The 25,620-nt window shown below is 43.8% G+C and overlaps 17 non-coding genes across 17 annotated transcripts; 9 read left to right on the top strand and 8 right to left on the bottom strand.

Annotated features, from left to right (window-relative positions):
- The first annotated feature begins 891 nt into the window (after positions 1–891).
- Positions 892–973, top strand: trnas-gcu (transfer RNA serine (anticodon GCU)). The gene has a single exon. It is a non-coding gene; the product is annotated as a tRNA-Ser (tRNA).
- A 656-nt stretch (positions 974–1,629) lies between these two features.
- LOC137488181 (U4 spliceosomal RNA) lies at positions 1,630–1,770 on the bottom strand. The gene has a single exon (XR_011007121.2). It is a non-coding gene; the product is annotated as a U4 spliceosomal RNA (small nuclear RNA).
- A 1,212-nt stretch (positions 1,771–2,982) lies between these two features.
- Positions 2,983–3,064, top strand: trnas-gcu (transfer RNA serine (anticodon GCU)). Its single transcript has one exon. It is a non-coding gene; the product is annotated as a tRNA-Ser (tRNA).
- Positions 3,065–3,720: 656 nt separating this feature from the next.
- LOC137488192 (U4 spliceosomal RNA) lies at positions 3,721–3,861 on the bottom strand. Its single transcript, XR_011010151.1, has one exon. It is a non-coding gene; the product is annotated as a U4 spliceosomal RNA (small nuclear RNA).
- Positions 3,862–6,799: 2,938 nt separating this feature from the next.
- trnas-gcu (transfer RNA serine (anticodon GCU)) lies at positions 6,800–6,881 on the top strand. Its single transcript has one exon. It is a non-coding gene; the product is annotated as a tRNA-Ser (tRNA).
- Positions 6,882–7,537: 656 nt separating this feature from the next.
- LOC137488189 (U4 spliceosomal RNA) lies at positions 7,538–7,678 on the bottom strand. The gene has a single exon (XR_011010689.2). It is a non-coding gene; the product is annotated as a U4 spliceosomal RNA (small nuclear RNA).
- Positions 7,679–8,890: 1,212 nt separating this feature from the next.
- trnas-gcu (transfer RNA serine (anticodon GCU)) lies at positions 8,891–8,972 on the top strand. Its single transcript has one exon. It is a non-coding gene; the product is annotated as a tRNA-Ser (tRNA).
- A 656-nt stretch (positions 8,973–9,628) lies between these two features.
- LOC137488171 (U4 spliceosomal RNA) lies at positions 9,629–9,769 on the bottom strand. Its single transcript, XR_012393504.1, has one exon. It is a non-coding gene; the product is annotated as a U4 spliceosomal RNA (small nuclear RNA).
- Positions 9,770–10,981: 1,212 nt separating this feature from the next.
- Positions 10,982–11,063, top strand: trnas-gcu (transfer RNA serine (anticodon GCU)). The gene has a single exon. It is a non-coding gene; the product is annotated as a tRNA-Ser (tRNA).
- Positions 11,064–11,719: 656 nt separating this feature from the next.
- Positions 11,720–11,860, bottom strand: LOC137488187 (U4 spliceosomal RNA). The gene has a single exon (XR_011010138.2). It is a non-coding gene; the product is annotated as a U4 spliceosomal RNA (small nuclear RNA).
- Positions 11,861–13,072: 1,212 nt separating this feature from the next.
- Positions 13,073–13,154, top strand: trnas-gcu (transfer RNA serine (anticodon GCU)). Its single transcript has one exon. It is a non-coding gene; the product is annotated as a tRNA-Ser (tRNA).
- Positions 13,155–13,810: 656 nt separating this feature from the next.
- On the bottom strand, positions 13,811–13,951 carry LOC137488182 (U4 spliceosomal RNA). Its single transcript, XR_011007122.2, has one exon. It is a non-coding gene; the product is annotated as a U4 spliceosomal RNA (small nuclear RNA).
- Positions 13,952–15,163: 1,212 nt separating this feature from the next.
- trnas-gcu (transfer RNA serine (anticodon GCU)) lies at positions 15,164–15,245 on the top strand. Its single transcript has one exon. It is a non-coding gene; the product is annotated as a tRNA-Ser (tRNA).
- Positions 15,246–15,901: 656 nt separating this feature from the next.
- On the bottom strand, positions 15,902–16,042 carry LOC137488186 (U4 spliceosomal RNA). The gene has a single exon (XR_011010158.2). It is a non-coding gene; the product is annotated as a U4 spliceosomal RNA (small nuclear RNA).
- A 1,212-nt stretch (positions 16,043–17,254) lies between these two features.
- On the top strand, positions 17,255–17,336 carry trnas-gcu (transfer RNA serine (anticodon GCU)). The gene has a single exon. It is a non-coding gene; the product is annotated as a tRNA-Ser (tRNA).
- Positions 17,337–17,992: 656 nt separating this feature from the next.
- LOC137488193 (U4 spliceosomal RNA) lies at positions 17,993–18,133 on the bottom strand. Its single transcript, XR_011010683.2, has one exon. It is a non-coding gene; the product is annotated as a U4 spliceosomal RNA (small nuclear RNA).
- Positions 18,134–19,345: 1,212 nt separating this feature from the next.
- Positions 19,346–19,427, top strand: trnas-gcu (transfer RNA serine (anticodon GCU)). The gene has a single exon. It is a non-coding gene; the product is annotated as a tRNA-Ser (tRNA).
- Positions 19,428–25,620: the final 6,193 nt, after the last annotated feature.

The raw sequence follows: 25,620 nt of genomic DNA, 5'->3' as shown, positions 1-25,620 counted from the left end.
AAAATAATGAAGCATGCAAGGGCACTGAAATCATATTTGCACACAAATCCAGGGTCAGCTATGCTGCCGTTTTTAGACTCAGGCATTTTGTCTAGTTTCTCTCCAACAAAATCGGAAGAAACACATTGAAGTCAATGTTGAACAATAACTATGGGGCACTGATTCGAGCTATTGAAAAGCTCCTTATGACAAGCTTTAGCTGCATCTTTTTCGTAAGAACCCCCAAGAAACAACAAAGTCCAACTTCCTGCACAACAAGCAGGTAACCTGAGACGAGGTGGCTGAGTGGCTAGGGTAAAAGACTGCTAATCCCTGGTGCTCTGCTCGCGCGGGTTTGAGTCCCATCCTTGTTGCTCGTCCAACTAAAAGTTAAACCTTCCTCTGGCACAAAGTTGTGCTTGCGCATGATGAGGTGGCCGAGTGCTTAGGTTAGTACGCTGTACTCTGCAAGCTTAAATCCCATCCTCGTTGTTTTGGGAGAGGCCACTGCTTCTGTCTAAGGTTTCTTACTTGCACCTCTTAGCGTCTTAAAGGACGTTATGGCAAAAACTTTATGTAATATGTAGCGAAATTAGCGGCAAAAACATACGTACACGCCACAGTCCAGCCTCCATCAGGAAAGCGTATGTATGCGAGAGGAGGGGGCCGAGTGGATAAGGCGATGGCCTGCTAATCCATTGTGCTCTGCATGTGTGCGGTTTAATCCCGTCGTCGTTGTTCATTCAAGAGAGCCCAGTGCTTCCGTGGAAGGTTTCTTACTCTCACCCTCTTAGTGCTTCGAAGCATGTTATGGCAAAATTGAAAGTCATTTGGCCGAAATTAGTTGCAAAAACATACATAAACAAATATGTGCCACAGTCTAGCCTCCCTCAGAAAGGTGGGAACATATGTGACGAGGTGGCCGAGTGGTTAAGGCGATGGACTGCTAATCCATTGTGCTCTGCACGCGTGGGTTCGAATCCCATCCTCGTCGTTTGTTTAGGAGAGGCCGGGGCTTTCATGGAAGGTATCTTACTCGCACCATCTTCGTGCTTGTTATGGCAAATTGGAAAGTCATCTACCGAAGATGGTTGCACGAACATACATAAATAATTATGTGCCACAGTCCAGGCTCCATCAGGAAAGTGGGAGCCTACGTGACGAGGTGGTCGAGTGGTTAAGGCGATGGACTGCTAACTTATTGTGCTCTGCACGCGTGGGTTCAAATCCCATCCTTGACGTTCAATTGAGAGAGCCAAGTGCTTTCGTGGAAGATGTTTTACTCTCACCCTCTTAGCGTTTTGAAGGAGGTTGTTGCAAGATTTAATTTCATATTTACCAAAAATAGTTGCAAATGCTAACATACATGCCACAGCACAGCCCCCACCAGGAAACTGGGTAAATTCATGACGAGGTTGCCAAGCGGTTAAGGGGATGGACTGCTAATCCACGCGTGGGTTCAATCCCATCCTCGTCGTTCAATTTTTCAGAGAGCCTGGTGCTTCCGCTGAAGTTTTCTGACAACATTCTGAAGATTGTCATGGTTCAGGTGAATCCAACCTGCTGCATGTTTAGTGAAACAACTCTGGCGCAAATTGCAGCATGTTCAAGATCCAGACACTCAGCTATTCTTTTGAACAGAACATTGAGCCTTCTAGGAGGCTGTCAAAAATTGCCAGAGCTGACTGTATTTCAAGCCATCTCGGCGGGGTATTGGGTAAAGTTTTCAACCAGCAATGATCACGCCTCGGCTAGGCCTCATAGGCTATGATATTGCCTCTGCGAAAGAATACCAATCTCAACAATGAACTCTTATATCTACCAATCTGGACATGAAACGACAAGGTGGTATCAAACTTTAAACTGCTAGCCATCAGCCTTCTGGCACCAATGAGTGCATGCTGTGTCAGTAGAACAGGTTATTGAAATGCCTAAAAAGAATTACTTATACACTGTTTCATTTTAACTTAAAGAAAAGTTTACACTACTTTTGTGAATCTGGGAGAAGAGAACTGTGGGTAATGTGGTAAAGGGGGCGGAGTCACAACGCTGAACGGCCGAGAAAATGGCTGAGATTGGGATGCATTTACTGGGCTGTGCAGGGATTGGGGTAAAATAATGAAGCATGCAAGGGCACTGAAATCATATTTGCACACAAATCCAGGGTCAGCTATGCTGCCGTTTTTAGACTCAGGCATTTTGTCTAGTTTCTCTCCAACAAAACCGGAAGAAACACATTGAAGTCAATGTTGAACAATAACTATGGGGCACTGATTCGAGCTATTGAAAAGCTCCTTATGACAAGCTTTAGCTGCATCTTTTTCGTAAGAACCCCCAAGAAACAACAAAGTCCAACTTCCTGCACAACAAGCAGGTAACCTGAGACGAGGTGGCTGAGTGGCTAGGGTAAAAGACTGCTAATCCCTGGTGCTCTGCTCGCGCGGGTTTGAGTCCCATCCTTGTTGCTCGTCCAACTAAAAGTTAAACCTTCCTCTGGCACAAAGTTGTGCTTGCGCATGATGAGGTGGCCGAGTGCTTAGGTTAGTACGCTGTACTCTGCAAGCTTAAATCCCATCCTCGTTGTTTTGGGAGAGGCCACTGCTTCTGTCTAAGGTTTCTTACTTGCACCTCTTAGCGTCTTAAAGGACGTTATGGCAAAAACTTTATGTAATATGTAGCGAAATTAGCGGCAAAAACATACGTACACGCCACAGTCCAGCCTCCATCAGGAAAGCGTATGTATGCGAGAGGAGGGAGCCGAGTGGATAAGGCGATGGCCTGCTAATCCATTGTGCTCTGCATGTGTGCGGTTTAATCCCGTCGTCGTTGTTCATTCAAGAGAGCCCAGTGCTTCCGTGGAAGGTTTCTTACTCTCACCCTCTTAGTGCTTCGAAGCATGTTATGGCAAAATTGAAAGTCATTTGGCCGAAATTAGTTGCAAAAACATACATAAACAAATATGTGCCACAGTCTAGCCTCCCTCAGAAAGGTGGGAACATATGTGACGAGGTGGCCGAGTGGTTAAGGCGATGGACTGCTAATCCATTGTGCTCTGCACGCGTGGGTTCGAATCCCATCCTCGTCGTTTGTTTAGGAGAGGCCGGGGCTTTCATGGAAGGTATCTTACTCGCACCATCTTCGTGCTTGTTATGGCAAATTGGAAAGTCATCTACCGAAGATGGTTGCACGAACATACATAAATAATTATGTGCCACAGTCCAGGCTCCATCAGGAAAGTGGGAGCCTACGTGACGAGGTGGTCGAGTGGTTAAGGCGATGGACTGCTAACTTATTGTGCTCTGCACGCGTGGGTTCAAATCCCATCCTTGACGTTCAATTGAGAGAGCCAAGTGCTTTCGTGGAAGATGTTTTACTCTCACCCTCTTAGCGTTTTGAAGGAGGTTGTTGCAAGATTTAATTTCATATTTACCAAAAATAGTTGCAAATGCTTACATACATGCCACAGCACAGCCCCCACCAGGAAACTGGGTAAATTCATGACGAGGTTGCCAAGCGGTTAAGGGGATGGACTGCTAATCCACGCGTGGGTTCAATCCCATCCTCGTCGTTCAATTTTTCAGAGAGCCTGGTGCTTCCGCTGAAGTTTTCTGACAACATTCTGAAGATTGTCATGGTTCAGGTGAATCCAACCTGCTGCATGTTTAGTGAAACAACTCTGGCGCAAATTGCAGCATGTTCAAGATCCAGACACTCAGCTATTCTTTTGAACAGAACATTGAGCCTTCTAGGAGGCTGTCAAAAATTGCCAGAGCTGACTGTATTTCAAGCCATCTCGGCGGGGTATTGGGTAAAGTTTTCAACCAGCAATGATCACGCCTCGGCTAGGCCTCATAGGCTATGATATTGCCTCTGCGAAAGAATACCAATCTCAACAATGAACTCTTATATCTACCAATCTGGACATGAAACGACAAGGTGGTATCAAACTTTAAACTGCTAGCCATCAGCCTTCTGGCACCAATGAGTGCATGCTGTGTCAGTAGAACAGGTTATTGAAATGCCTAAAAAGAATTACTTATACACTGTTTCATTTTAACTTAAAGAAAAGTTTACACTACTTTTGTGAATCTGGGAGAAGAGAACTGTGGGTAATGTGGTAAAGGGGGCGGAGTCACAACGCTGAACGGCCGAGAAAATGGCTGAGATTGGGATGCATTTACTGGGCTGTGCAGGGATTGGGGTAAAATAATGAAGCATGCAAGGGCACTGAAATCATATTTGCACACAAATCCAGGGTCAGCTATGCTGCCGTTTTTAGACTCAGGCATTTTGTCTAGTTCCTCTCCAACAAAACCGGAAGAAACACATTGAAGTCAATGTTGAACAATAACTATGGGGCACTGATTCGAGCTATTGAAAAGCTCCTTATGACAAGCTTTAGCTGCATCTTTTTCGTAAGAACCCCCAAGAAACAACAAAGTCCAACTTCCTGCACAACAAGCAGGTAACCTGAGACGAGGTGGCTGAGTGGCTAGGGTAAAAGACTGCTAATCCCTGGTGCTCTGCTCGCGTGGGTTGGAGTCCCATCCTTGTTGCTCGTCCAACTAAAAGTTAAACCTTCCTCTGGCACAAAGTTGTGCTTGCGCATGATGAGGTGGCCGAGTGCTTAGGTTAGTACGCTGTACTCTGCAAGCTTAAATCCCATCCTCGTTGTTTTGGGAGAGGCCACTGCTTCTGTCTAAGGTTTCTTACTTGCACCTCTTAGCGTCTTAAAGGACGTTATGGCAAAAACTTTATGTAATATGTAGCGAAATTAGCGGCAAAAACATACGTACACGCCACAGTCCAGCCTCCATCAGGAAAGCGTATGTATGCGAGAGGAGGGGGCCGAGTGGATAAGGCGATGGCCTGCTAATCCATTGTGCTCTGCATGTGTGCGGTTTAATCCCGTCGTCGTTGTTCATTCAAGAGAGCCCAGTGCTTCCGTGGAAGGTTTCTTACTCTCACCCTCTTAGTGCTTCGAAGCATGTGATTGTGACCGTGTATAGGATAAGTGGTAGTGATTGATGTTGATAACAACCAATCAGGGGCCAGTGCTGCCTATTTTAGAGCCGGTTGGCTGTGTTAGGTGATGTCACCTCCAGCCCCGCCTTTCTTGTTCCGCGTTTGTTGACATCTGTTTCAGGTATGTTAGCGGTTGTGTGTGTGTCTCTCTCTCTCTCTTTCGATTAACGTTTGGATTAATCATCGTGGTTTCATTTTTAGCCTGGTTTTTCGTTGGTTTTCCTGTTGGTTGCCATGGAGTTAATGACTGTCACCCATTCAGCTCGCTTGTAGCATAAATGGAGATGACTAATTCGTAATACATGAGTGTACTACTCCCGGCTTGGTAAGTTTCTTATGTAGAGATTTAAGGGGAATGCTAGCGTGTGATTTTGCAAACAGTAACCGTTTTTGCATGTGCATATCTCTTGTAGGATTCTCCCTCTCTGTCCTGGGCGATTATAAATAAAGATCTAGCATCTGTAACATTACTCCGGTTGTGTTTGAAAGATTCTGCTATCCTGAGATCTCTAGTGGAAAGAACTACTACTGTTGTTTACTACTGCTGCCTGCTTCTACTATCTGCTGCTGCTACATTTACTGCTGCAGTTACTACTAGCTGCTACTGCTACCCGCTACTACTATCTGCTGCTGCTACATTCACTGCTGCAGTTACTACTAGCTGCTACTGCTACCCGCTACTACTATCTGCTGCTGCTACATTCACTGCTGCAGTTACTACTAGCTGCTACTGCTACCCGTTACTACTATCTGCTGCTGCTACATTTACTGCTGCAGTTACTACTAGCTGCTACTGCTATCCGCTACTACTATCTGCCTGCTGCTACTCTACTGTTGCAGTTACTGCTAACTGCTACGACTAACTGTTACCTGCTCTATTTACTGCTGTTGTTATTACGACCTGCTACTACTATCTCCTATTGCTACTGTTATATAATTTGTGATTTTTGTTCTGTTTGGTTGTGTGATTCGGTGTGCAAAAGAGTGAGTTTTGTGTTCTGTGTGAATCTTGCTTTTCTATAGCGAAACCACAGAAGCTGTATTTGGTTTTTCTTTTCTTGTGTGTGGTTTGTTGTTTGTTTTACTCTTGTATAATTTATCCCGTATATTGATTTTGATTTTCCTTGCAGGAACTGAGGTCCCATGGGTGCAGGATCTTGAGGTGGTGGTGGTGTCACTGCACTTGACATTTTTGCTGTGGACGGTTTGGGAAGTGTGGAGTGTGTGGATCTAGTGTGGTGTGTGTGTGGAAGTGTGCTTTTTGAACACAACGGAGCACTGGTGATTCCCCCCCCCCATGTGTGACCTCAGCCCTGTAAGTTAGTTTATTCAATTTATTTCCCCGGTTAATTTCATTTTCATATTTACTTTGTAATAACGTTGTTGTTGTCTTCTATAAATTTGTTTTCTTTTTTTGTTTTATTTTACTGCAGTTGTGTTGGAGGGGGGTGCTGGCAAAATGTTAAGAGAATGTAATGTGACCATTTTAATCTGCCACAAATTCTGAAAATAAATTTTGTATTTTTATACTATACCCACGTCTCTTGCCTATCCATATGAGAACTGAACCTGTGTGGCCTAAGAGTAAGGTTTAAGCCAATTTCTATTTCCTGGGAGAAAACCTCTCAGGTGGCGTAGTCGGATTTGCTTTGTGGATAAATTGTTAATCCCTACTCTTCCCTCCTGCCACATTATGGCAAAATTGAAAGTCATTTGGCCGAAATTAGTTGCAGAAACATACATAAACAAATATGTGCCACAGTCTAGCCTCCCTCAGAAAGGTGGGAACATATGTGACGAGGTGGCCGAGTGGTTAAGGCGATGGACTGCTAATCCATTGTGCTCTGCACGCGTGGGTTCGAATCCCATCCTCGTCGTTTGTTTAGGAGAGGCCGGGGCTTTCATGGAAGGTATCTTACTCGCACCATCTTCGTGCTTGTTATGGCAAATTGGAAAGTCATCTACCGAAGATGGTTGCAGGAACATACATAAATAATTATGTGCCACAGTCCAGGCTCCATCAGGAAAGTGGGAGCCTACGTGACGAGGTGGTCGAGTGGTTAAGGCGATGGACTGCTAACTTATTGTGCTCTGCACGCGTGGGTTCAAATCCCATCCTTGACGTTCAATTGAGAGAGCCAAGTGCTTTCGTGGAAGATGTTTTACTCTCACCCTCTTAGCGTTTTGAAGGAGGTTGTTGCAAGATTTAATTTCATATTTACCAAAAATAGTTGCAAATACTTACATACATGCCACAGCACAGCCCCCACCAGGAAACTGGGTAAATTCATGACGAGGTTGCCAAGCGGTTAAGGGGATGGACTGCTAATCCACGCGTGGGTTCAATCCCATCCTCGTCGTTCAATTTTTCAGAGAGCCTGGTGCTTCCGCTGAAGTTTTCTGACAACATTCTGAAGATTGTCATGGTTCAGGTGAATCCAACCTGCTGCATGTTTAGTGAAACAACTCTGGCGCAAATTGCAGCATGTTCAAGATCCAGACACTCAGCTATTCTTTTGAACAGAACATTGAGCCTTCTAGGAGGCTGTCAAAAATTGCAAGAGCTGACTGTATTTCAAGCCATCTCGGCGGGGTATTGGGTAAAGTTTTCAACCAGCAATGATCACGCCTCGGCTAGGCCTCATAGGCTATGATATTGCCTCTGCGAAAGAATACCAATCTCAACAATGAACTCTTATATCTACCAATCTGGACATGAAACGACAAGGTGGTATCAAACTTTAAACTGCTAGCCATCAGCCTTCTGGCACCAATGAGTGCATGCTGTGTCAGTAGAACAGGTTATTGAAATGCCTAAAAAGAATTACTTATACACTGTTTCATTTTAACTTAAAGAAAAGTTTACACTACTTTTGTGAATCTGGGAGAAGAGAACTGTGGGTAATGTGGTAAAGGGGGCGGAGTCACAACGCTGAACGGCCGAGAAAATGGCTGAGATTGGGATGCATTTACTGGGCTGTGCAGGGATTGGGGTAAAATAATGAAGCATGCAAGGGCACTGAAATCATATTTGCACACAAATCCAGGGTCAGCTATGCTGCCGTTTTTAGACTCAGGCATTTTGTCTAGTTTCTCTCCAACAAAACCGGAAGAAACGCATTGAAGTCAATGTTGAACAATAACTATGGGGCACTGATTCGAGCTATTGAAAAGCTCCTTATGACAAGCTTTAGCTGCATCTTTTTCGTAAGAACCCCCAAGAAACAACAAAGTCCAACTTCCTGCACAACAAGCAGGTAACCTGAGACGAGGTGGCTGAGTGGCTAGGGTAAAAGACTGCTAATCCCTGGTGCTCTGCTCGCGCGGGTTTGAGTCCCATCCTTGTTGCTCGTCCAACTAAAAGTTAAACCTTCCTCTGGCACAAAGTTGTGCTTGCGCATGATGAGGTGGCCGAGTGCTTAGGTTAGTACGCTGTACTCTGCAAGCTTAAATCCCATCCTCGTTGTTTTGGGAGAGGCCACTGCTTCTGTCTAAGGTTTCTTACTTGCACCTCTTAGCGTCTTAAAGGACGTTATGGCAAAAACTTTATGTAATATGTAGCGAAATTAGCGGCAAAAACATACGTACACGCCACAGTCCAGCCTCCATCAGGAAAGCGTATGTATGCGAGAGGAGGGGGCCGAGTGGATAAGGCGATGGCCTGCTAATCCATTGTGCTCTGCATGTGTGCGGTTTAATCCCGTCGTCGTTGTTCATTCAAGAGAGCCCAGTGCTTCCGTGGAAGGTTTCTTACTCTCACCCTCTTAGTGCTTCGAAGCATGTTATGGCAAAATTGAAAGTCATTTGGCCGAAATTAGTTGCAGAAACATACATAAACAAATATGTGCCACAGTCTAGCCTCCCTCAGAATGGTGGGAACATATGTGACGAGGTGGCCGAGTGGTTAAGGCGATGGACTGCTAATCCATTGTGCTCTGCACGCGTGGGTTCGAATCCCATCCTCGTCGTTTGTTTAGGAGAGGCCGGGGCTTTCATCGAAGGTATCTTACTCGCACCATCTTCGTGCTTGTTATGGCAAATTGGAAAGTCATCCACCGAAGATGGTTGCAGGAACATACATAAATAATTATGTGCCACAGTCCAGGCTCCATCAGGAAAGTGGGAGCCTACGTGACGAGGTGGTCGAGTGGTTAAGGCGATGGACTGCTAACTTATTGTGCTCTGCACGCGTGGGTTCAAATCCCATCCTTGACGTTCAATTGAGAGAGCCAAGTGCTTTCGTGGAAGATGTTTTACTCTCACCCTCTTAGCGTTTTGAAGGAGGTTGTTGCAAGATTTAATTTCATATTTACCAAAAATAGTTGCAAATGCTTACATACATGCCACAGCACAGCCCCCACCAGGAAACTGGGTAAATTCATGACGAGGTTGTCAAGCGGTTAAGGGGATGGACTGCTAATCCACGCGTGGGTTCAATCCCATCCTCGTCGTTCAATTTTTCAGAGAGCCTGGTGCTTCCGCTGAAGTTTTCTGACAACATTCTGAAGATTGTCATGGTTCAGGTGAATCCAACCTGCTGCATGTTTAGTGAAACAACTCTGGCGCAAATTGCAGCATGTTCAAGATCCAGACACTCAGCTATTCTTTTGAACAGAACATTGAGCCTTCTAGGAGGCTGTCAAAAATTGCCAGAGCTGACTGTATTTCAAGCCATCTCGGCAGGGTATTGGGTAAAGTTTTCAACCAGCAATGATCACGCCTCGGCTAGGCCTCATAGGCTATGATATTGCCTCTGCGGAAGAATACCAATCTCAACAATGAACTCTTATATCTACCAATCTGGACATGAAACGACAAGGTGGTATCAAACTTTAAACTGCTAGCCATCAGCCTTCTGGCACCAATGAGTGCATGCTGTGTCAGTAGAACAGGTTATTGAAATGCCTAAAAAGAATTACTTATACACTGTTTCATTTTAACTTAAAGAAAAGTTTACACTACTTTTGTGAATCTGGGAGAAGAGAACTGTGGGTAATGTGGTAAAGGGGGCGGAGTCACAACGCTGAACGGCCGAGAAAATGGCTGAGATTGGGATGCATTTACTGTGCTGTGCAGGGATTGGGGTAAAATAATGAAGCATGCAAGGGCACTGAAATCATATTTGCACACAAATCCAGGGTCAGCTATGCTGCCGTTTTTAGACTCAGGCATTTTGTCTAGTTTCTCTCCAACAAAACCGGAAGAAACACATTGAAGTCAATGTTGAACAATAACTATGGGGCACTGATTCGAGCTATTGAAAAGCTCCTTATGACAAGCTTTAGCTGCATCTTTTTCGTAAGAACCCCCAAGAAACAACAAAGTCCAACTTCCTGCACAACAAGCAGGTAACCTGAGACGAGGTGGCTGAGTGGCTAGGGTAAAAGACTGCTAATCCCTGGTGCTCTGCTCGCGCGGGTTTGAGTCCCATCCTTGTTGCTCGTCCAACTAAAAGTTAAACCTTCCTCTGGCACAAAGTTGTGCTTACGCATGATGAGGTGGCCGAGTGCTTAGGTTAGTACGCTGTACTCTGCAAGCTTAAATCCCATCCTCGTTGTTTTGGGAGAGGCCACTGCTTCTGTCTAAGGTTTCTTACTTGCACCTCTTAGCGTCTTAAAGGACGTTATGGCAAAAACTTTATGTAATATGTAGCGAAATTAGCGGCAAAAACATACGTACACGCCACAGTCCAGCCTCCATCAGGAAAGCGTATGTATGCGAGAGGAGGGAGCCGAGTGGATAAGGCGATGGCCTGCTAATCCATTGTGCTCTGCATGTGTGCGGTTTAATCCCGTCGTCGTTGTTCATTCAAGAGAGCCCAGTGCTTCCGTGGAAGGTTTCTTACTCTCACCCTCTTAGTGCTTCGAAGCATGTTATGGCAAAATTGAAAGTCATTTGGCCGAAATTAGTTGCAGAATCATACATAAACAAATATGTGCCACAGTCTAGCCTCCCTCAGAAAGGTGGGAACATATGTGACGAGGTGGCCGAGTGGTTAAGGCGATGGACTGCTAATCCATTGTGTTCTGCACGCGTGGGTTCGAATCCCATCCTCGTCGTTTGTTTAGGAGAGGCCGGGGCTTTCATGGAAGGTATCTTACTCGCACCATCTTCGTGCTTGTTATGGCAAATTGGAAAGTCATCTACCGAAGATGGTTGCAGGAACATACATAAATAATTATGTGCCACAGTCCAGGCTCCATCAGGAAAGTGGGAGCCTACGTGACGAGGTGGTCGAGTGGTTAAGGCGATGGACTGCTAACTTATTGTGCTCTGCACGCGTGGGTTCAAATCCCATCCTTGACGTTCAATTGAGAGAGCCAAGTGCTTTCGTGGAAGATGTTTTACTCTCACCCTCTTAGCGTTTTGAAGGAGGTTGTTGCAAGATTTAATTTCATATTTACCAAAAATAGTTGCAAATGCTTACATACATGCCACAGCACAGCCCCCACCAGGAAACTGGGTAAATTCATGACGAGGTTGCCAAGCGGTTAAGGGGATGGACTGCTAATCCACGCGTGGGTTCAATCCCATCCTCGTCGTTCAATTTTTCAGAGAGCCTGGTGCTTCCGCTGAAGTTTTCTGACAACATTCTGAAGATTGTCATGGTTCAGGTGAATCCAACCTGCTGCATGTTTAGTGAAACAACTCTGGCGCAAATTGCAGCATGTTCAAGATCCAGACACTCAGCTATTCTTTTGAACAGAACATAGAGCCTTCTAGGAGGCTGTCAAAAATTGCCAGAGCTGACTGTATTTCAAGCAATCTCGGCGGGGTATTGGGTAAAGTTTTCAACCAGCAATGATCACGCCTCGGCTAGGCCTCATAGACTATGATATTGCCTCTGCGAAAGAATACCAAACTAAACAATGAACTCTTATATCTACCAATCTGGACATGAAACGACAAGGTGGTATCAAACTTTAAACTGCTAGCCATCAGCCTTCTGGCACCAATGAGTGCATGCTGTGTCAGTAGAACAGGTTGTTGAAAAGCCTAAAAAGAATTACTTATACACTGTTTCATTTTAACTTAAAGAAAAGTTTACACTACTTTTGTGAATCTGGGAGAAGAGAACTGTGGGTAATGTGGTAAAGGGGGCGGAGTCACAACGCTGAACGGCCGAGAAAATGGCTGAGATTGGGATGCATTTACTGGGCTGTGCAGGGATTGGGGTAAAATAATGAAGCATGCAAGGGCACTGAAATCATATTTGCACACAAATCCAGGGTCAGCTATGCTGCCGTTTTTAGACTCAGGCATTTTGTCTAGTTTCTCTCCAACAAAACCGGAAGAAACACATTGAAGTCAATGTTGAACAATAACTATGGGGCACTGATTCGAGCTATTGAAAAGCTCCTTATGACAAGCTTTAGCTGCATCTTTTTCGTAAGAACCCCCAAGAAACAACAAAGTCCAACTTCCTGCACAACAAGCAGGTAACCTGAGACGAGGTGGCTGAGTGGCTAGGGTAAAAGACTGCTAATCCCTGGTGCTCTGCTCGCGCGGGTTTGAGTCCCATCCTTGTTGCTCGTCCAACTAAAAGTTAAACCTTCCTCTGGCACAAAGTTGTGCTTACGCATGATGAGGTGGCCGAGTGCTTAGGTTAGTACGCTGTACTCTGCAAGCTTAAATCCCATCCTCGTTGTTTTGGGAGAGGCCACTGCTTCTGTCTAAGGTTTCTTACTTGCACCTCTTAGCGTCTTAAAGGACGTTATGGCAAAAACTTTATGTAATATGTAGCGAAATTAGCGGCAAAAACATACGTACACGCCACAGTCCAGCCTCCATCAGGAAAGCGTATGTATGCGAGAGGAGGGAGCCGAGTGGATAAGGCGATGGCCTGCTAATCCATTGTGCTCTGCATGTGTGCGGTTTAATCCCGTCGTCGTTGTTCATTCAAGAGAGCCCAGTGCTTCCGTGGAAGGTTTCTTACTCTCACCCTCTTAGTGCTTCGAAGCATGTTATGGCAAAATTGAAAGTCATTTGGCCGAAATTAGTTGCAGAAACATACATAAACAAATATGTGCCACAGTCTAGCCTCCCTCAGAAAGGTGGGATCATATGTGACTAGGTGGCCGAGTGGTTAAGGCGATGGACTGCTAATCCATTGTGCTCTGCACGCGTGGGTTCGAATCCCATCCTCGTCGTTTGTTTAGGAGAGGCCGGGGCTTTCATGGAAGGTATCTTACTCGCACCATCTTCGTGCTTGTTATGGCAAATTGGAAAGTCATCCACCGAAGATGGTTGCAGGAACATACATAAATAATTATGTGCCACAGTCCAGGCTCCATCAGGAAAGTGGGAGCCTACGTGACGAGGTGGTCGAGTGGTTAAGGCGATGGACTGCTAACTTATTGTGCTCTGCACGCGTGGGTTCAAATCCCATCCTTGACGTTCAATTGAGAGAGCCAAGTGCTTTCGTGGAAGATGTTTTACTCTCACCCTCTTAGCGTTTTGAAGGAGGTTGTTGCAAGATTTAATTTCATATTTACCAAAAATAGTTGCAAATGCTTACATACATGCCACAGCACAGCCCCCACCAGGAAACTGGGTAAATTCATGACGAGGTTGCCAAGCGGTTAAGGGGATGGACTGCTAATCCACGCGTGGGTTCAATCCCATCCTCGTCGTTCAATTTTTCAGAGAGCCTGGTGCTTCCGCTGAAGTTTTCTGACAACATTCTGAAGATTGTCATGGTTCAGGTGAATCCAACCTGCTGCATGTTTAGTGAAACAACTCTGGCGCAAATTGCAGCATGTTCAAGATCCAGACACTCAGCTATTCTTTTGAACAGAACATTGAGCCTTCTAGGAGGCTGTCAAAAATTGCCAGAGCTGACTGTATTTCAAGCCATCTCGGCGGGGTATTGGGTAAAGTTTTCAACCAGCAATGATCACGCCTCGGCTAGGCCTCATAGGCTATGATATTGCCTCTGCGAAAGAATACCAATCTCAACAATGAACTCTTATATCTACCAATCTGGACATGAAACGACAAGGTGGTATCAAACTTTAAACTGCTAGCCATCAGCCTTCTGGCACCAATGAGTGCATGCTGTGTCAGTAGAACAGGTTATTGAAATGCCTAAAAAGAATTACTTATACACTGTTTCATTTTAACTTAAAGAAAAGTTTACACTACTTTTGTGAATCTTGGAGAAGAGAACTGTGGGTAATGTGGTAAAGGGGGCGGAGTCACAACGCTGAACGGCCGAGAAAATGGCTGAGATTGGGATGCATTTACTGGGCTGTGCAGGGATTGGGGTAAAATAATGAAGCATGCAAGGGCACTGAAATCATATTTGCACACAAATCCAGGGTCAGCTATGCTGCCGTTTTTAGACTCAGGCATTTTGTCTAGTTTCTCTCCAACAAAACCGGAAGAAACACATTGAAGTCAATGTTGAACAATAACTATGGGGCACTGATTCGAGCTATTGAAAAGCTCCTTATGACAAGCTTTAGCTGCATCTTTTTCGTAAGAACCCCCAAGAAACAACAAAGTCCAACTTCCTGCACAACAAGCAGGTAACCTGAGACGAGGTGGCTGAGTGGCTAGGGTAAAAGACTGCTAATCCCTGGTGCTCTGCTCGCGCGGGTTTGAGTCCCATCCTTGTTGCTCGTCCAACTAAAAGTTAAACCTTCCTCTGGCACAAAGTTGTGCTTACGCATGATGAGGTGGCCGAGTGCTTAGGTTAGTACGCTGTACTCTGCAAGCTTAAATCCCATCCTCGTTGTTTTGGGAGAGGCCACTGCTTCTGTCTAAGGTTTCTTACTTGCACCTCTTAGCGTCTTAAAGGACGTTATGGCAAAAACTTTATGTAATATGTAGCGAAATTAGCGGCAAAAACATACGTACACGCCACAGTCCAGCCTCCATCAGGAAAGCGTATGTATGCGAGAGGAGGGAGCCGAGTGGATAAGGCGATGGCCTGCTAATCCATTGTGCTCTGCATGTGTGCGGTTTAATCCCGTCGTCGTTGTTCATTCAAGAGAGCCCAGTGCTTCCGTGGAAGGTTTCTTACTCTCACCCTCTTAGTGCTTCGAAGCATGTTATGGCAAAATTGAAAGTCATTTGGCCGAAATTAGTTGCAGAAACATACATAAACAAATATGTGCCACAGTCTAGCCTCCCTCAGAAAGGTGGGAACGTATGTGACGAGGTGGCCGAGTGGTTAAGGCGATGGACCGCTAATCCATTGTGCTCTGCACGCGTGGGTTCGAATCCCATCCTCGTCGTTTGTTTAGGAGAGGCCGGGGCTTTCATGGAAGGTATCTTACTCGCACCATCTTCGTGCTTGTTATGGCAAATTGGAAAGTCATCTACCGAAGATGGTTGCAGGAACATACATAAATAATTATGTGCCACAGTCCAGGCTCCATCAGGAAAGTGGGAGCCTACGTGACGAGGTGGTCGAGTGGTTAAGGCGATGGACTGCTAACTTATTGTGCTCTGCACGCGTGGGTTCAAATCCCATCCTTGACGTTCAATTGAGAGAGCCAAGTGCTTTCGTGGAAGATGTTTTACTCTCACCCTCTTAGCGTTTTGAAGGAGGTTGTTGCAAGATTTAATTTCATATTTACCAAAAATAGTTGCAAATGCTTACATACATGCCACAGCACAGCCCCCACCAGGAAACTGGGTAAATTCATGACGAGGTTGCCAAGCGGTTAAGGGGATGGACTGCTAATCCACGCGTGGGTTCAATCCCATCCTCGTCGTTCAATTTTTCAGAGAGCCTGGTGCTTCCGCTGAAGTTTTCTGACAACAATCTGAAGATTGTCATGGTTCAGGTGAATCCAACCTGCTGCATGTTTAGTGAAACAACTCTGGCGCAAATTGCAGCATGTTCAAGATCCAGACACTCAGCTATTCTTTTGAACAGAACATAGAGCCTTCTAGGAGGCTGTCAAAAATTGCCAGAGCTGACTGTATTTCAAGCCATCTCGGCGGGGTATTGGGTAAAGTTTTCAACCAGCAATGATCACGCCTCGGCTAGGCCTCATAGACTATGATATTGCCTCTGCGAAAGAATACCAAACTAAACAATGAACTCTTATATCTACCAATCTGGACATGAAACGACAAGGTGGTATCAAACTTTAAACTGCTAGCCATCAGCCTTCTGGCACCAATGAGTGCATGCTGTGTCAGTAGAACAGGTTGTTGAAAAGCCTAAAAAGAATTACTTATACACTGTTTCATTTTAACTTAAAGAAAAGTTTACACTACTTTTGTGAATCTGGGAGAAGAGAACTGTGGGTAATGTGGTAAAGGGGGCGGAGTCACAACGCTGAACGGCCGAGAAAATGGCTGAGATTGGGATGCATTTACTGGGCTGTGCAGGGATTGGGGTAAAATAATGAAGCATGCAAGGGCACTGAAATCATATTTGCACACAAATCCAGGGTCAGCTATGCTGCCGTTTTTAGACTCAGGCATTTTGTCTAGTTTCTCTCCAACAAAACCGGAAGAAACACATTGAAGTCAATGTTGAACAATAACTATGGGACACTGATTCGAGCTATTGAAAAGCTCCTTATGACAAGCTTTAGCTGCATCTTTTTCGTAAGAACCCCCAAGAAACAACAAAGTCCAACTTCCTGCACAACAAGCAGGTAACCTGAGACGAGGTGGCTGAGTGGCTAGGGTAAAAGACTGCTAATCCCTGGTGCTCTGCTCGCGCGGGTTTGAGTCCCATCCTTGTTGCTCATCCAACTAAAAGTTAAACCTTCCTCTGGCACAAAGTTGTGCTTACGCATGATGAGGTGGCCGAGTGCTTAGGTTAGTACGCTGTACTCTGCAAGCTTAAATCCCATCCTCGTTGTTTTGGGAGAGGCCACTGCTTCTGTCTAAGGTTTCTTACTTGCACCTCTTAGCGTCTTAAAGGACGTTATGGCAAAAACTTTATGTAATATGTAGCGAAATTAGCGGCAAAAACATACGTACACGCCACAGTCCAGCCTCCATCAGGAAAGCGTATGTATGCGAGAGGAGGGAGCCGAGTGGATAAGGCGATGGCCTGCTAATCCATTGTGCTCTGCATGTGTGCGGTTTAATCCCGTCGTCGTTGTTCATTCAAGAGAGCCCAGTGCTTCCGTGGAAGGTTTCTTACTCTCACCCTCTTAGTGCTTCGAAGCATGTTATGGCAAAATTGAAAGTCATTTGGCCGAAATTAGTTGCAGAAACATACATAAACAAATATGTGCCACAGTCTAGCCTCCCTCAGAAAGGTGGGATCATATGTGACTAGGTGGCCGAGTGGTTAAGGCGATGGACTGCTAATCCATTGTGTTCTGCACGCGTGGGTTCGAATCCCATCCTCGTCGTTTGTTTAGGAGAGGCCGGGGCTTTCATGGAAGGTATCTTACTCGCACCATCTTCGTGCTTGTTATGGCAAATTGGAAAGTCATCTACCGAAGATGGTTGCAGGAACATACATAAATAATTATGTGCCACAGTCCAGGCTCCATCAGGAAAGTGGGAGCCTACGTGACGAGGTGGTCGAGTGGTTAAGGCGATGGACTGCTAACTTATTGTGCTCTGCACGCGTGGGTTCAAACCCCATCCTTGACGTTCAATTGAGAGAGCCAAGTGCTTTCGTGGAAGATGTTTTACTCTCACCCTCTTAGCGTTTTGAAGGAGGTTGTTGCAAGATTTAATTTCATATTTACCAAAAATAGTTGCAAATGCTTACATACATGCCACAGCACAGCCCCCACCAGGAAACTGGGTAAATTCATGACGAGGTTGCCAAGCGGTTAAGGGGATGGACTGCTAATCCACGCGTGGGTTTAATCCCATCCTCGTCGTTCAATTTTTCAGAGAGCCTGGTGCTTCCGCTGAAGTTTTCTGACAACATTCTGAAGATTGTCATGGTTCAGGTGAATCTAACCTGCTGCATGTTTAGTGAAACAACTTTGGCGCAAATTGCAGCATGTTCAAGATCCAGACACTCAGCTATTCTTTTGAACAGAACATAGAGCCTTCTAGGAGGCTGTCAAAAATTGCCAGAGCTGACTGTATTTCAAGCCATCTCGGCGGGGTATTGGGTAAAGTTTTCAACCAGCAATGATCACGCCTCGGCTAGGCCTCATAGGCTATGATATAGCCTCTGCGAAAGAATACCAATCTAAACAATGAACTCTTATATCTACCAATCTGGACATGAAACGACAAGGTGGTATCAAACTTTAAACTGCTAGCCATCAGCCTTCTGGCACCAATGAGTGCATGCTGTGTCAGTAGAACAGGTTGTTGAAAAGCCTAAAAAGAATTACTTATACACTGTTTCATTTTAACTTAAAGAAAAGTTTACACTACTTTTGTGAATCTGGGAGAAGAGAACTGTGGGTAATGTGGTAAAGGGGGCGGAGTCACAACGCTGAACGGCCGAGAAAATGGCTGAGATTGGGATGCATTTACTGGGCTGTGCAGGGATTGGGGTAAAATAATGAAGCATGCAAGGGCACTGAAATCATATTTGCACACAAATCCAGGGTCAGCTATGCTGCCGTTTTTAGACTCAGGCATTTTGTCTAGTTTCTCTCCAACAAAACCGGAAGAAACACATTGAAGTCAATGTTGAACAATAACTATGGGGCACTGATTCGAGCTATTGAAAAGCTCCTTATGACAAGCTTTAGCTGCATCTTTTTCGTAAGAACCCCCAAGAAACAACAAAGTCCAACTTCCTGCACAACAAGCAGGTAACCTGAGACGAGGTGGCTGAGTGGCTAGGGTAAAAGACTGCTAATCCCTGGTGCTCTGCTCGCGCGGGTTTGAGTCCCATCCTTGTTGCTCGTCCAACTAAAAGTTAAACCTTCCTCTGGCACAAAGTTGTGCTTACGCATGATGAGGTGGCCGAGTGCTAAGGTTAGTACGCTGTACTCTGCAAGCTTAAATCCCATCCTCGTTGTTTTGGGAGAGGCCACTGCTTCTGTCTAAGGTTTCTTACTTGCACCTCTTAGCGTCTTAAAGGACGTTATGGCAAAAACTTTATGTAATATGTAGCGAAATTAGCGGTAAAAACATACGTACACGCCACAGTCCAGCCTCCATCAGGAAAGCGTATGTATGCGAGAGGAGGGGGCCGAGTGGATAAGGCGATGGCCTGCTAATCCATTGTGCTCTGCATGTGTGCGGTTTAATCCCGTCGTCGTTGTTCATTCAAGAGAGCCCAGTGCTTCCGTGGAAGGTTTCTTACTCTCACCCTCTTAGTGCTTCGAAGCATGTTATGGCAAAATTGAAAGTCATTTGGCCGAAATTAGTTGCAGAAACATACATAAACAAATATGTGCCACAGTCTAGCCTCCCTCAGAAAGGTGGGAACATATGTGACGAGGTGGCCGAGTGGTTAAGGCGATGGACTGCTAATCCATTGTGCTCTGCATGCGTGGGTTCGAATCCCATCCTCGTCGTTTGTTTAGGAGAGGCCGGGGCTTTCATGGAAGGTATCTTACTCGCACCATCTTCGTGCTTGTTATGGCAAATTGGAAAGTCATCTACCGAAGATGGTTGCAGGAACATACATAAATAATTATGTGCCACAGTCCAGGCTCGTGGAAGATGTTTTACTCTCACCCTCTTAGCATTTTAAAGGAGGTTGTTGCAAGATTTAACTTTACCAAAAATAGTTTCAAATACTTACATATATGCCACAGCCCAGCCCCCACCAGGAAACTGGGTAAATTCATGACGAGGTTGCCAAGTGGTTAAGGGGATGGACTGCTAATCCACGCGTGGGTTCAATCCCATCCTCGTCGCACAATTTTTTAGAAAGCCTGCTGCTTCCACTGAAGGTTTCTGACAACATTCTGAAGATTTTTATGGTTCAGGTTAATCCAACCTGCTGCATGTTTAGTAATACACCTCTAGCGGAAGTTGCAGCATGTTCAAGAGTGTGTGTGTGTGTGTGTGTGTGTGTTTGTGTCATCCAAGGAGGAGGTAATGTTTGTGTGGTGTTGTCCGTGGAGGAGGGAAGCGTGTGTGTGCACTGTGTCCTCCGAGGAGAAGGGAAATGTTTGTGTTTGTGTCTTTGTGAAAAGAGCAGACTGTGACAAGCCAGGAGATCTCCTCGCCAGTTTTTGGAGTTTTTGCTCTATAAAATAGTTAGTCGTTGGTATTTTCAAGCCCATCGTCTGTATATACATTCACCCAATGGCAGCCAAAATCCACGCCTTACACTATAAAGCGTGTATGCACTGTGACTGATTTAATATTGTTAAATAGCTGTTTGGCATTTCACTCTGTCTCGCACTGAAGGCAGTCAGTATCGACCAATTGCAACAGGCTGTAATCAGTCCAATCAGCGCAGATTACCTTCGCGCTGAGGAGGGGTTTGGGAACAAATTAGTCACTAAACGATTTGTGAGTCGCTGGGATAATTAGGTAAAAATAAATGCAGATTACAAGATAATGAAAGTGTTTTTTGACCTTGCATGCATATTTGACTGTTGTTGAGACCCTTACAACCAAAATATGACCCTGTTTCATGTATAATATGGGCTCTTTAATGTTTCACATTTGTTTACTAGAATCCTGATTTCTTGCACCAATTATACCTCTGCATTGAGTTCGTGTGGTAGATTGAGTGTAGAACCCAACATAAACCCTAAAGCACACCTCTCAAAAAAGTTCTGCCAGTACTCTGCTGTACCTGATTCTTGAAAGTCATTGTGAAGTAAAGTCCTCTGCTACTATGAATGCCGATCTAGAGAACACCATCTGCTCAACTGATATCCAAGTGAATTTTATCCAGTTTCATAGCTTACTCTCTTTTCACTGGCACATATTCAGAAGCTTCTTGCAAGAGCGTAAAATTGGCATGGACCAAGTGGACGTGTCCACACCAATATCCACCAATTACTGAAATGTCCCTATCAATAATTTAATTGACTTAAAAAAGCTCCCTCAACCCTTTTTAACCTACATGTGCACAAGTCAAGTTTGCTTTGAGTTCACTGTATTACTTTTGACCAAGGATGTGCAATTATTCAAAATTCGGTTTCAATATTGGCCTCCATGTTTATGATTGATAATAATGGGGATAAAACAATTAAATTGCATCACACACCTCTATAAATTTTTCTACATTCATACTTCCTCTAAGCCCTGCAGTAAAATAATGTAAATTGACTTTTGCTCATGGGACGGGATTATTATTTGTATTACAAAGTGTTTTTTTATATCATTAATGTTTTTATTACTTCATGTTTTTAAAAGGGCAGTTCAATGCATGTGCTCTAGGGATGTTTGTCCCCACCAATGTCAAAGGCAAATGTAAGCCCTTGACTTATTGGATATATCTGTATGCTTACACGTGTGAACATAAATGACTGGTGTCTGTTATATGATATATATTATGATATATGCCAGATTCTTAAGGTAAACGGCACCCAGTCAGGAATAGATTAGGCTCAGGTATTCATATCCTGTGTCACATGCGCATTACTAGTAGGAATTGCCCGTCCTTGGCATTGAAAACACATTCTTACTCTTTTAAAGAAAATAAATAATACTTTTAAGAATGTCTGTATACTGAAAACTATGTAAAAATTAGGGGAAATCTGCTTCATTTTACATGGAGTCTGACAGGAGCCACCACGTGGAGATCGCTTGACCTGCCAAATACTACTTGACCTTAGCGAAGAAATGTTATCGGACACTTGTACTTGTGGAATTAATAAATCATGACTAATGGTGAGTAAAGCATTTATTTCGAGAAACGGGTTTAAATGCCAAATAAAATGACTTGGTGCATATTGGAATATAAAACAAAACATAATGTTCTGATGGTTCCCCCATTGCAATGCAATGAAATACTCAGACATCTCACTTAGGCATCTCTCATTGACACGGCCAACACACATCTATGTCACAACACACTATGGCTATTTCTGTCTCCATGTGCGCGAGTCTTCCTGTAAGCAGTGCAATATTTGGTCACATGACCGTTGCAGTCGGTGAACTTCTAGTGATCATGTGAAGGTTGAGTGGATATAGACGTGTCCTTATCACTCGTTTTTTTAAATATTGTTTCACAATAAATGTTGTTTAATAATAAAAATAGAAATATCATCATAGTGACATTTATACATAAAGGTTTAACTTAACAATGAGATTTAATTTAATTTGATTAATTTAATTTAATCTAACATGAATAATGAATAAATTATTAATAAATAAATACTTTTTTTCTTTGTTTAAAAAGCAACTTAGGCTCATTGTGAAAACGTAGCCCTATGTACAGCATAAATGTAATGTGTATTTTATATAGCGCATTTATTGTGCATGGCTATACATCCAAAGCGCGTCACAATCATGAGGGTGCAGCATCAACTTGGATGACAGGACAACAGCGCCAGTGCGCTCACCACACACCAGCTATTGGTGGATGGAGAGACAGTGATAGAGCCAATTCAGAGGATGGGGATGATTGAGAGGCCATGATCGTAAGGCCCAATAGTGGGACTTTGGTAAGGACACCGGGGTTACACCCCTACTCTTTACGAGAAGTGCCATGGGATTTTTATTGACCACATAGAGTCAGGATTAGTTTAACATCTCATCCGAAAGACAGCAAGTGTCCCCTTCACTTTTACTGGGGCATTAGGACTCCACAGGTTGAGCACCCCCTGCTGGCCTCACTAACACCAGTTCCAACATCAACCTTGTTTTCTTAAGTGGTCTCCCATCCAGGTACTGACCAGTCTCAGCCCTGCTTAGCTTCAGTGAGGCTGCAGGGTGATATGGCTGTGAACATAGGCTCATTCTGAAAACGTAGCCCTATATACGTTTCTGGAGTCTGCAAATTTTGTAGGCAGACTTACGTAAGGCTGCATTTCATTTTTTAAAATGAACGCCACAGGACGGTATGACGCCATTCCTTTTTTGCTACCAGCTGACCTCTTACCTCCGTATGGAGAGCTTCCCCCACGATAACCAGTTTGTCCCATTAGCTCACAATGTATGTTGGCAGACTTGAGACGCAGAGAGGAGTTTACTACAATGGCAGGGTTTAAGTCCAACGAAGAACGGTTCCAGAAAGCGTAAGACAAAAAACACAAGCCAAAAAAAAAAAAAACGTAGTTAATGGATCAATGTTAAAAAAATTGTTTATAAGTGATGTATTTATACTGTATTAAAAATTCCACAATTAATAGGCCAGTGTTTTAATGAACTGAAAGCTTAAATTCAGCATAAAGGGAAGTCCTTTTATCCCATATTGTGACATATATCAGATTGAAACTGATTGTTTCCCTTGGGAACCGATTAAATCATTGAAAGATGCATTGCTATCAAAATGGAGGGAGATTGAAGAATGGACAAAAGCAACACAAGCACTGTTATGTCCTCCTGAAAGGCATTCCATGTTAATAGAAGTGAAGAAAAGTTGCTTCGAATAAGTGAGAGAAGATTATGGTATTTGAGAAAAGATTATTGGGGCAAATTATTCATTCATTCATTCTTTTTATTTTTGGCTTAGTCCCTTTATTAATCTGGGGTCGCCACAGCGGAATGAACTGCCAACTTATCCAGCATATGTTTACACAGAGGTTGCCCTTCCAGCCACAACCCTTCTCTGGGAAACATCCACACACACTCATTCACATACATACACAATGGACAATTTTAGATCACCCAATTCACCTATACCACATTTTTTTGGACTTGTCGGGGAAACCAGAGCACCCTAAAGAAACCCATGTGAATGTGGGGAGAACATGCAAGCTCCACACAGAAATGCTAAGTGACCCAGTCGAGGCTCAAACCAGCGACTTTTGTGCTGTGAGGCCACAGCACTACCTGCGCCACTGCGCTGCCCTGGGGCAAATAAATTTTTACAAAATAATGAAGTGCACAGATACATTGTTAATAAAATGCACTACACATATAAAAATAACACGAGTAAAACTTTAAATAGCACATGCAAGTTTGATAATCATTGCATCATGACACTTTCTGCATGGCAATCTCTGCTTATCTTCTGCAACAGTGAGGTTGTGTGTGTGCAAATGTTACTGTGGGCTGGATTTGTTATGTTTGCAAAGAGAAAGTTACCGTAAATGCTCTCTGGAATAGCTGGGAATAGCTTACCCAGAAAATAAAGATTGTGAGGGCATCCCCTCAAATCTGAGTAGCTATGTACAATGTATACATTCCCACTGGGTCGAACTGTGAAGGTTAAATATATCATGTGTGTGAGGTTCACTGGGTTCATGGATACGACTGTATGTAATGCAGTGAAAGGTTGCTGAAGGATTCTGAAGCTGGGAGTGTAAAGAAACCCATTGCCCTCATTTGTGTGTGTGTGTGTGTGTGTGTGTGTGTGTGTGTGTGTGTGTGTGTGTGTGTGTGTGTGTGTGTGTGTGTGTGTAAGTCTGAGATAACCCAGCTTTGAGATGCTTGCGGTAGAGATTTGCTTCTATATCTGTTGGCTTCACTTCAGTCCACAAAAAATAAATTAAAAAATAGAAAATAAAAATGTTTTTAAAATCTAATACAGACCTTCAAAGCCAATTCCGGTGATGCCTTGAAGGTCTATTTTTGGCCTTAAAATTTATATCTACTATAAAAGTAACTAATATTTAATTATAGCATTAACTATCAGTGTTCACACATTGTGCTTCACTTCGGTTGTTGTCATATTAAATCCTCAAGTTCGTTAAGTTCCAATGGATTCTTAATGGCTGTCAACGGGTATCTATTACACGTCAATGGAAGTTAAACCAATTCCAATGATTTATTTTCTGTGCTGTTGTTTGAGCTATAGAGTGAGTGCCTATTTGTCAGCAACAATGGTGGGTGAAGTTTTTTCCCTGTAGGATTTTTAAGTCTTTGTTTAGCCTTATAAGCTATAAGATAAATCAACCAGATAAGAGATAAGCAGACACAACTGTGCATTTGAGTGCTTTAATGACCAAATAACACTATCAAGTCAAAAGCTACAGATGGATATGAACACACTTCATATGGTAGTGATTGGAGCTAGATATACTTTGGACCACATTGCTCTCTGTAGCTCTCTGATCGGTGGGGTTTTCTGTATAGCATCATGGATAATTAAAGGTGCACTTCTGTGCATATAACCTATTCATAAAACAACACAATCTACATCAGCTTTGCATGACTAAAATAGTTTTAAAACAGAACATTACCTGTCTAAAAGAAATCCTTCAGCCATTGTGTCATTTTTCCTTCATGCGTGCAAAAGTAACTCCAGTAATGATTCAGGATTGTAAAAAGTTTTGATTCAGCATTTGTTTTTACTGCTTTATCTCTTGTGCAGATGAATGTGCGGCATTAATGGCTGCAGATTAACAAATCTCTATTTGTTGACAGACAGTTTGAGCTACTTATCAAAATTATGGGAATTGGCCAACATTTTTTATTCTTATGCCTTACCCAGAATATAGAAATTCATAAATTTAGATAATTTACTTTAATCATTACTATTGAAATGTAAAGAAACTTTCAATCAGCACAACAAAAAATGTTTCTGAAGACAATCACCTACTGCACCTTTAAGTCTGCACAAATTCTGTTTCAATTCTGATTGTTAAAAATCAATGCAGATGGTTTTGTTTTGAATGAGTTACACTTCATTGTATG

The sequence above is a fragment of the Danio rerio genome, chromosome 17 (assembly GCF_049306965.1).
Source record: "Danio rerio strain Tuebingen ecotype United States chromosome 17, GRCz12tu, whole genome shotgun sequence".
NCBI lineage: Eukaryota > Metazoa > Chordata > Actinopteri > Cypriniformes > Danionidae > Danio > Danio rerio.
This window is presented reverse-complemented; position numbering and strand designations above follow the sequence as displayed.